At 42.5% G+C, this 11,539-nt stretch overlaps 1 long non-coding RNA gene across 1 annotated transcript in view; it reads right to left on the bottom strand.

Moving 5' to 3' along the window:
- Window positions 1–11,539, bottom strand: part of LOC135110317 (uncharacterized) — a 141,574-nt gene that overhangs the window by 62,399 nt on the left and 67,636 nt on the right. The window lies entirely within an intron of this gene.

The following is an 11,539-nucleotide window of genomic DNA, read 5'->3' as shown; positions in this document are numbered from 1 at the left end:
GGCTCGCCTGATCGGGGTGCAGCTGCCAAACCAGGCGGAAAATCAGACTGGGGACGAATTCTGGACCAAAGTTTGTAAGTGTTTTGTGAAATGTAAAAATGTTCTTTACGTGCGCCAAGTGGCAGGCAGCTCACAAACACTGAAAGGGAAGAAGAGCCGAGGTAACTTAGGATATTAAGTTTTATGATTACGTTGAACTAATGAGGACTGGAAGTTTTCTTAAGGGGAGAAGGGAATGAGGGAAAAAAAATTATGTTCTCTCGAGTTATACTTTCCATTAAACGTAAGTAATTAGAGTGTTCATTTTAGAGATTAGTGTTTCTTTTATAGGTTTGTAATATACCTGAATTTTATCAAGGTGTGTGTAGACGTTTCTTAAGAGGAGTGAATAGGGGGAAAATTGTGTTCTCTAGTGTTATGCTTTCCGGGGAACGAGAATTATCAGAGGTTTTTCACTTTAGAGATTAATGTAACTTTTCTTTTCGGTTTGATATATAGCTGAAATATATCAAAGTGTATATAGGTAGAAGTTTCTTAAGCAGAAGAGTGAATGTGGGAAGAAAATATGTTCTCTCGAGTTATATTTTTCCAGGGAACGAAAGTAATAAAGAGTTCATTATAGAGATTAGTGTTTCTTTTTAGGTTTGCGATATAACTGAATTTTATCAAAGTGCATGTTGACTTTTCTTAAGCAGAGGAGTAAATGAGCAAAATATACATGTTGTTTCGTTTGACATTTTCCATAAAACAAATAAAAATGTGCATGATGTCACATTTTCTTTTTTATTTGCATCCTGATTCACACGAAATATATATTTTTTTTAATTAGATAAATTATTTTAGGATATGTACGTACTTTAACGATTTGCATTCTGTTCACACAAGGCTTTTTTTATTTTTTTATTTTTTACCTTTCTGAAATTTCCATTCTTCCTCTCCCTCACTGCTTCCCTTCCACTGGTGTTCAAAATAATAATACCTTCCTCTCACTCGATAATTCCAGCCAGTTAGACATTTTTAGATTTCTTTCGCAACATTTCATTTTAGACCCAGCCCTTCCTTCCTCACACTCCCTGCCCTTCCTTCCTCACACTCCCCGCCCTTCCTTCCTCAACACTCTCATTCGTTATTCTCATTCCCAGTGCATGACATTCCCAGTTATTCCCAGTTATTTTCAGCCGCAACCTTATTCCCATTTTACTTTAATTCTGTTACTCCGTTGGTCCCTCTGTTACCTTCTTAATTCTTCTTGTTACTCTTTGATCGTCTCTGTTACGCCTTTATCCATTCTCTTCCTCCTTAAATTCTCTTCCGTAACTCTAATTCTTCTTCTGTTAATCTTTACTCTGTTAGTCTTTAATTCCCCCCGATTACTCTTTTGATTAACTATGTTGCTCTAATTATCTTTCTTACTTCTTAATTCCTCCTTTCTTAATGTCAAGTCCCCTCTATTTACTCGTTAATCCTTAGTTACTACTTAATCCTATTCGTGTTACTCTACTTCTCTCAGTTACTCCTTAAATCCCCACCACCAGTTTCTTCTGTCCATCGCCCACACACACACACAGCACACACACACACACACACTTCTGTCTCCTACTACGCGAGTCATTCACACCTCACTCAAGCGACACTCTACCTCTGCAATAAAAATAACAAAAAAAAATACCGAGGTCCAATCAAATATACAGAGACAAAAGAGAGAGACTTCATCAAAACTCGCTCAGTGCCAAGTCACACAGATATATGCACGTCGCGTTATTAATCTGGGGGACTTGTCGATCTTTTTTTTTCTCTCTCTCTCTCTCTCTCTCTCTCTCTCTCTCTCTCTCTCACTCGGCAGGTTTATTATACACGAGGCTGAAAATTGAAGCGGCCGCGAGGTGAGCACTCCCACTGTAATGGACAGCCCAATTACGCCTCTATTGGAAACATTATTAATTCCAATTTGACTTCCAATTACACTGCCAAATTAGCGAGAGAGAGAGAGAGAGAGAGAGAGAGAGAGAGAGAGAGAGAGAGAGAGAGAGAGAGAGAGAGAGAGAGAGAGAGAGAGAGAGAGAGAGAGAGAGAGAATGTGTGTGTGTGTGTATACGCCCAAGGATTTTGAATGTGAGAAAATAATCAGAACTATGAAATATTATACAGTTGTTAATATATATTCTCTCTCTCTCTCTCTCTCCTCTCTCTCTCCTCTCTCTCTCTCTCTCTCTCTCTCTCTCTCTCTCTCTCTCTCTCTCTCGACACAGATAAAGCCTTGCATGTCAAGAAATGCCTTAAAACACACACACACACACACACACACACACACACACACACACACACACACACACACACACACACTCGACACACACACTGCATCTTTATTGGATCTCTTCCTCTCATATTTCTTGACACTCAAGTAGGTACAGGATTAGAGATACATGGATAAATAAACGAATGAGTAAACAGCTAAACAAAGCAACAAATAAAAAAAAAAAATAATGTAGATAAAATTAAGCGAACAAATATTTAACAAGAAAAAAAAAAAGTAAAAAAACAAAGATTGAAAACTGAAGCAGGTAAAAATAAACGAACAAATATTTAACATGAAAAAAAAAGAATGATACAAGAATAGACAGCAAGAAAGGAAACAGATAAAGAAATAAAGTGAGCAAGGAGGGAAACAAAGAGTAAACGATGGGAGGAAAGAAAAGAAAGAAAGAAAGAAAGAGAAAAAGAGAAGAACAAGAAAATGGAGAACTATACAGGGAAACATCAAAGAAAAAAGAAAAAAAAACAATGAAGACACTTGAAAATCTTTAGTAGTAGTAGTAGTAGTAGTAGTAGTAGTAGTAGTAGTAGTAGTAGTAGTAGTGGTGGTGGTGGTGGTGGTGGTGGTGGTGGTGGTGGCAGCAGGAGTAGTGATGGACTCAATAAAATCCCCAATCACATCATTACAGTTTTTAACCAGTAACCAAAGTCAACATTACCATTACATATGCGTTCCCACTGTTATTTACGAATGATTACCCCTTGAGATCACCCTTCCCCTCGTCACTCCCCTGTGTGTTGGCCAGTACCAGACTGCTGAGACGCGTGATCTGTGTAATTTCTGGTGCAATTTTTATTTTTTGTTTTTTATCCTTGTTGAAAAATTTAGCGTGAATGAGTTGAAAAAAGAAAAGTCATTCCAATAATTGGTCAGACAAACGTTGCCAATACACACTTCATTAATTAGTTTGCTCATAATGCTTCTGAAATCTTCGTTAAGTCTCCCTCAGTCAGGGGAAATTAATAACACTCCTGGAATTAATCACACTTTTAAAACATCACCACGGCCCAATCCTAATAGAAACTTTCTTAATTTGTTTCCTCACAGAACAGTCTTCAGTCCGCTCCAGTCCCCATAAAACCAAATGTTATTAACAACAACAAGAGCAAGAAAACGTTAGGTGCCAGAAGCATCACTAATCAATCTTCCACCACAGCAAACACGTCACCAACACAGCTATCAATACATACTTAATTAAACTGTCTACTCACATAATGTTTTCAAGTTATCCTTAAGTCACAACACCCAAACTTAAACACAAGAGACATAAACAGCAATCTTTTTCATAAACCTTGCAGAGACACCTATGGGACACCTGGTTAATTAATCTCCTCACATAATGCGTTTTTAGTCTTCCTTAAGCCACAACGGTCTAAACAACAAATAAAACTAAAGCAAAAAAAAAAAGACATAAATAGCAACTTTTCCAATCAACCTTACCGAGACACAACACTAATGGACACTTGATTAACTTCTCCCCTCACATAGGCAATTCCTAGTCTCCTTCACCCCACACCAATTCCAAGCTTAAAAAAAAAAAAAAAATAATAATAATAATAATAGGCAGACAAAAAAAATAGATATTGGCAGACGCTTCCCAGCAAACTTGTCTCTATTAATGAGCTTTGGAGATGCTGCCATTACCTGCTGCTCTCCGTCAGTTCCCTTTAATCCCCTTGACTCGCTTCCTCCCTTGGCAGCCGGGCGGAGGAGACGAAGTGAAGGGGGGACAGGGGAGGCAGAGGGTGGGAGGGGAGTGGGAGAAACAGAGACAGGGAGAGGAGGGATTGGGAGAGGCAGAGGGAGGGAGGGAGGGAGGGGTTGGGAGGGGCACGAGCATCACTAACAAGGGAGATCCAGGATAATTTGTTCCTACGAGATGATCAGGTGTGGAAAACTTGCCACAGGGGAAGGGAGGAAGGGAGGAAGGAAGCTCTCTCTCTCTCTCTCTCTCTCTCTCTCTCTCTCTCTCTCTCTCTCTCTCTCTTATTAATCTTTTGTTGGTTTTTCTTTGCGTTTCTCCTCCTCCTCCTCCTATTTCTCTTCCTACTCCTCCTACTCCTCTTGTTCCACCACCACCTCCTCCTCCTCCTCTACCTCCTATTCCTCTTCCTCCATCTCCTCCATCTCTTTCTTCAACTCCTCCTCCTCCTCCTCCTCCTCCTCCTCCTCCTCCTCCTCCCTCTCCTTCTCCTCCTTCAAATTCTTCTCCTCCTCCTCCTCTACCTCCTTCCCAAAGACAAGTTTCCGTACCCAGGCCCATCATGTTATTACTTCCATTAACAGTACAACGCGCGGGTCCAGACGCCTTAATTCCTCTATTTATCGCTTCCTTGAGAACTTGAACTACTTAACGTAACCTTCCACGATTTTCCTTTTTTCCTTTTCTTTCCGCTTTCACCTAACAAAATTCTAACATGGCTTTTTTCCCTTATCACTGAAATTCCTTACTTTTCTAATGCCACGTTCTAGATTTCTTATTTTTTGTAGCTAGAGATATTTTCATTGTTTTCCTTTTTTTTTTGTACCTAATAAAATTCGAACATTTCTTTTTCTTTTATTCCTAAAATTCCTTACTTTTTTTTTTTCTGATACCACGTTCTAGATTTCTTACACCGAGGCAAATTTTCGTTGCTCTCTCCCTCTTGCCTCATGCACTACGTATAGCTTTTCACTATTTTTATTCCTTGCTTTCTTATCAGGCATCGTACATATATATTTCAACGCCTCAACTTTCTTTAGTCTACGCCACTCGATTACGTTTTCCTAAGTTATTTTCACCGTTTTCTCTCTAATGTAATGTCTGAGTCGTCCTCCTTCGATTTCCTACTACGTACATTCTCCTTTATAACACTGATTTCTTACTTTTCTTCAGTTTACGTCCAACGAGTTCGTTTTGCCAAGGCTTATCTTCCCGTTTTCTCTAAGTCAAAGTGTGTGGTGTGGTATCCTTGATTCGTATTCTGAAATTATTTGCTCTCTCACCACAACTAGTATTTTCGAAGGCCACAGAGATGATTAGCCGGCCTTTTGTGTGTTTGTTCTGTTATAATGCAAAAAAAAAAACTTGTTAATCTGTCACTATAATCATAAAAAACCTCGTGTAACCTTAATCAGAGCCTTCTGAATGTACTGGAGACGCGGCGCAGAAATGTCAGATTGGGGCCAAATCCCGTTTTCTTCGTACTCCAGCCTGGAACCGTCCCGTCCTCGCCGCTCTCTAATGAGGGTAATTGACGCACCTAATGTCTCCATAACAAGATGTCTTTTGCAGGTGTGCTGGCTGGTGCTCCGGGACACAGGTGGGGCATAACTAGTCTGTCGGGCCGAGGAGGAGGAGGAGGTGAGGTGGAAAAGGATTTGGAAGGGCTGCTATCATTTCCTCCTCGTCCCCTTTCCTAATTCCCTTCGGTTCTTCCCCCAGGCCGTGTAATTACCTTGCAGTCTACGAGTGTGTCCGATTCCCTGACTACTTCTGCTAAACTTCTTTTTCCTCAGGGAGCTTACACACACACACACACACACACACACACACACACACACTTTCAATTTCACTCCTCCCATACGTCCAAATAAGTGTTACGTAAATTATTTTCTTTCACTAAGAGCGCTCAGTCTGCAAGTCTGTCTCGAGTTTTCACAGCAATGAGGGCGAATCTGAAGGTTAATCCAACACCAAATCTAATAGATAAATGTCAGAATAAAAACAGTTAGAAAAAACAGACTATCTAAAATTATCCATAAAAATGATATACAAAATGACAGGCTGAGTGCGTTTGACGTATCGATTTTTTTTTTTTTTCAGCCTCTGCCCTTCTTGTTCCGGAACAAAACGTTTCCTGTGAGCAGCGCAGCCTGTTACTGAACTTCAAGACAAATTTTGTTGCATTGCTGCACACTGGCGTCTAGTTAGGCTTATCAAGGAGCAACACAGGAGGTTTTAGATGGAAAATAAATAAAATACTCGCAATCTTTGTCTGGCATGAGCAAGAAGACCCAGACACGCATGGTTCAGCTGCTGGGAAGGCTCAGGAGACACCTGGATACTTACAGCTCTTCCATGAGACAGGAGGTCGGCGCCACTCTATCCGCCCACGTCTCCCGCGCACACCAGGTGCTTCAAGACATCGAGAACGACCTCCCTGGCGTGTTTGAGATGCTGCAGGAAGACCCGGGCCACATGAAGAGCCTGCAGCGAGAGGAGGCGGCGTGGGGCAGCGTGGTGTTGGTGGACTTGCTGATGGTCGTGTTCGTGAAGGACATGGTGTTGAGCGAACCGCCGCAGACTGTGGCGCTCATCTTGACGACTTTCTTCCAGGACATCCAGGGCGAGGGTGTCTCCCCCGCTGAGGCCTTCTACGCCGTCACGGGGAACCTGATGGTGGCCTTCGCAGTGCCGCAGCTCGCAAGGAAGTATAAGTGGGGAGATCCCAAGCCGCCCCACGAGAAGACCTCCTACAAGTACTTCATCAGTGTGGTCCACGAACTCTTGCTTTTGTCGCGAGTGTCTTCTTCGTCTGCCACGATTCCAAACTCCAGTTCTGATTCCCTCTCGCGTACTCTCTGATCCCCTAAAGTCATTGTGTCTTCCTCATTCTTCCCGGTCGTTTATTCACATCTTGTCCTTCTCTCCTGCTCATCCATACCTTAATCCATGTTTCCTTTCCTTTCTCTCCTTGTCTCCTCTGCCTGGCTGCCAAGGGAGGGCTTCATTTCTAAAAATGCATAATCCTTTGTTATTTTAAGGTAGACGGGGCCAAACATTATAACTGCGCGTGGCCTCGGCGCTCATCTCCGTCTCCTTGGTCTTCAACATGTGGTGGGTGATGTCCAGGTGTCCATAGTTTATTTTCCTCAAGTTTCCTCGGGTGCCAGTTTATCGGTCACCCTGAGGGAAGGATGGACAGCTGGGTGAACCGTGCGCCAATTGTCCAAGCCTGAATTCAAACTGGGACACGCAGATCCGTAGACGCGCACGCTAGCCACTGCACCTCGGAGCTGCTGTTACTTGGAATGAAGAAAGTATGAATACAACGGTAGTAGATGAGTGACTGGAGGCGATGGTTCAGAACTTGGTAAGATCCCATAACGATGCACAGAATAAAATCAAGCCCATGGTCGTGGTGCTGAAAGGGTTGAGCAAAATCAATAAGCTTTTCAGAGACTAACTCTTTAAGAACACAACTTATTGCACTTCATGTGATATTGCTTCCCTTGTTTGTACTTTAAGAATACCACCAGTCTGAGCTCCTGCAAGTCGTGGCGTGTTTCCAGTACACGGAGGGAAACATAACCACGTGTTAGTTTCCGCGAGGTGCAAGTGTCTAAGCAGCAACCATTCTAACTACACGCAACGGCATTTTCCTCTATTGTCTATTTTCTATTTTAGGTGAACGTTTCATCTACCTTTCTTTTTAGCCAAAATATGTTCGGTCTTCAAGCGCTAACATTTCGGGCACTATTTTCAGTAATTACAATAAAAACGCAGTAGGTTCATAAGCCATTTCGTGAAAATTAGTTAATAACCTTCTCTGTGAATTTCTGTTTTCTACAATGAGTGAAGGTGCAGCGCCCATCACGACCTGCACCTCGCTTTGAGTCCCCAGCAACGTGAACTGGCCTCTCTGCAACCCACCGCCACAGCCCCTCACACCCTTGCACTCCCTCCACACAGTCTCCAGTCCACTCCTATCAGGCCCGACACAGACCATCACCTTTCTTTCATGCCCATTCACTTCCTTTCAGCTCCATTACAATCCCACGTCCCTTCCTCTCAGCCCCATCACTTCCAGCCCTACAAAAGCCCCATCACTTCCAGCCATCTCATTCCTGTCACATCTCGTCCCTTCTTAGCCCCATCACATCCTCGCTTCCCTTCCTCTCAACCCCATCACAGCATCGTTCCTCTTCCTCTCCGCCCCATCACTGCCTTGTTACCCTTTCTCTCAACCTATTCTGTCCCAAATCCTTTAGCCCTATTACTATCAACCCAACAAGACCCCTTTCTCCCCTTTGTCTTCTCCCGTCACACTCCTGCGTCCCTTCTCAGCGCCCCACGCCCCGCCATTCTCGCTGACCGTTGCCTCGCCGCCTCACTGGCCTCATTTAGCCTGTGTCGTCCTGATGCCATTAGCGTCTGTTATCGTTTAGCTGTAACTTAATTTAGCCGACAGTGCAGCGCGTACAGTCCTTGAGTGGTGGTGGAGTGGCGATGGGGTGATGGGGTGGCGGGATGGTGGGGTGAAGGGGTTAATGGGGTGTTTCAAAAGGTATACTTAGTGCTGTGACCTAAAAGGAATGGAATTGGAATGAGGGAGGGAGTTAGGCAGTGGTAGTACAAGAAGAGGAGGAGGAGGGAGACAGAGGGAAGCTGGAGTGAATAAGACATGCGTAGAGGAAGGGAGGGAATGAAAGGGGGAAGAGTGAAAGGAAAGGAAAGATGGAAGGAAATACTTAAGAAAACTGAGAAGAGGGATTGAGAGAGGGAAGGGGAGGAGGAAGGGGAAGGAAGAATGAATAAATAAGGAATAAAGGGACACGGAATTAATGATCGCAGGAAAGGAAACGGAGAGAGGAAGTGAAAGCAAGACGGAGTGGAAGTAAGGAAGGAAGGATGGATGGATGGAAAAAGTGGTGAAAAATATAAGAAAAAAAAAGAAAAAAAGGAATAAAGAAGGAATGGCGGGAAATATCTTAAGGGACGAGGGGAAGCGAGGAAAAAGGATTAAGGAACAGAGAGACAGGGAGAGGAGTGAAGAGGGAAAGTTATACGGAACAGAAATTTGGAAGGACAGAAGGGAAAAAAATGAAAGATAAAAGGAAGAAATAAAGAAAGGACGGAGGGAAAGAAACTTAAAAGATGAGGGAACTGGGGAAAAGGGATGAGAGGAACAAAGGGACAGAAGGTCAGGGAGATGAGAGAAGAGGGAAAACTAGACAAGGATAGAAGGGAAAAAATGAGAGAAAATAAAGATAAAAGGAAGATAAAAAAAAGGGAAAGAAAAAGCGAAAGCAGATGAACGCAAAAAGCAACGAAACAGAAGAACAGGGAGAGGAGAGAAGAGGTATCCCTGCATCACACACTGCCCCCTCTGGTCACTGTGGGAAGCATAGGACTGTGAGAATGTCAGGCTGAGAGAGATTGACCAGACAAACAATTAACGTCTAAATACAGTCATACATCGTCTCTATACTCCTATACGCTCCCTGGCCCACACTCGGTACTTCCAATCAGTGTGTGTTTGTCCTGCCCCTGGAGCTGAATGGATGAGGAGGGTAATGGGTGAAGGGGCATGCGGGGTGACTGTTATAGCGGCTGTGTCAGTGATACAAGTGGTCGCTACAACTTGATTTCGTTGGATTTAAATGTTTATCTGATTTTGCAACGAGTCTGGTGTTATTCTTTTTTATTTATTTATTTTATTATTTTTTTTTTTTTTTTTTTGATGGCTTGATGTTAAGTTTGTCGTTTTGTTGTGGTCGCTATAACTTGATTTGCTTGACAGTAAATGTGTTTTTTTTATTTTACTTTATTTATTTATTATTTAATTTAATTAATTAATCAATTCATTAATTTTTTTTTTTTTCCTTGAAGTCTAATGTTCACCTTTTCTATTTCTTTTTATGTTCGCTTTGTCTTTTCGGTGTAGAATTTGTGTTCGTTTTTTTTTTTTTTCGTCTAATGTTTACTTTGTTAGCTATTTCCACATTTCTTTAATCCAAAAAACTTTCTTGACATTAACCTTTTCAAGTCCTGGTGGAGTGTGTGTCTGGCAGTCCGTGCAGTGAGTGTCCGCTGCAGCCTTTCCCTGTGGCTGATCTTAGCAAACAACGTTTTCATGATAACAGTAAGAAGCCTTGGTAAACTTCTTGCCATATATATATATATATATATATATATATATATATATATATATATATATATATATATATATATATATATATATATATATATATATATATATATATATACACACACACACACACACACACACACGAGTATATAAAAGAAGTTTTCAACCCTCCACTGAACTAAACGTCTATACATACATTAAATAAACAAATAAAAAATCTTTATAACAAAAGAACAGGTACGTTAACCTTTCCCGGATCAAGAAAAAAAAAAAAAAAAAAACTAATAGCTTCACTTTTCAATCACACACACACACACACACACCCTGCCCCCGTAGCACCGCGGAAGCGAGCCTCACTTTGTATGATTTAATTCACCCTCTAACAGCAATTCCCGCCGATGGTTTCGCTCCCCGCCCTTCCATCGTTAAAAAGAATAAAGTTTCCCGCAACCTGACTGAAAAAAAAAAAAAAATCTGGCAGCCTTTCAACCCTATCACCGGCCCCCTTTGCCCCCTCCCCCCCTCTGCAGTGCTCAGGGCCAGTCCGCCACATCCCTCGCCGCCCCTTCAATGGCAGTGAGTGACGCTAAAGCCTCGTCACGTAGTTAGGGACCAGATTGTTACGAGTTACAGCGGACCAGCCAAACGTCCCGCCTCGCCTCGCCTCTCGCTCACGACTACCAATGTGTGCGTGTGTCAGGAATACGGCGCTGGAGTGACGCGTCGAGAGTCGGCTGGGGAAGAGAGACGCTTGGACAAGACAACAGCATGCTTCCTTCTCTTCCTTCCTTCTTGTTATCCCTTCATCGTATTTCCTTTCTTACTCTGTCAAATGTGCATACGATGCTGGAGTAGAGTCGATTACAGAGAGGAGAGAAGAGCTCGAGTGAAACATAAGGCGCTTCACATATATGGTGGGGTGGGGGGGGATTCCACTCACACTGCTCTCTTGGACAGGGTGGAGTCAAAAGCATTTCTTCTCGCATCAACTTCTCCTCTCTGTCTTCAGCCTCTTTCTGTGCTGCAATTTTGTATTTCTTGCTATCTTCTATCGCGGCCTCCCTGCATAAAGCTTTTTACTTTACCTCACCCCTATTCTGTTCAGCTCCCTATTGGACGAGTTAAATGGTACTCTAAAATCTTTTACCCATTTTACTGGTAAGCTCTGGAACTCCCTGCCTGTGTCTGCATTTTCTCCTGCCTATGACTTGGACGCCTTCGAGGAAAAATTTCAAGACGCTTCTCTATGTCACTTCGGGTCTGGTTTCGGACTGTCGGCTTTAGGCGCTTTCACTGGACCTTTCTTCTTTTGGAGTTGCCTTTGGCCGGTGCCCTTTTATAATATATATATATATATATATATATATATATA

Source organism: Scylla paramamosain, chromosome 20 (genome assembly GCF_035594125.1).
Source record: "Scylla paramamosain isolate STU-SP2022 chromosome 20, ASM3559412v1, whole genome shotgun sequence".
In the NCBI taxonomy this organism is placed as follows: domain Eukaryota; kingdom Metazoa; phylum Arthropoda; class Malacostraca; order Decapoda; family Portunidae; genus Scylla; species Scylla paramamosain.
Note: the sequence above shows the minus strand (reverse complement) of the source record. Positions and strands in the feature narration are given on the sequence as shown.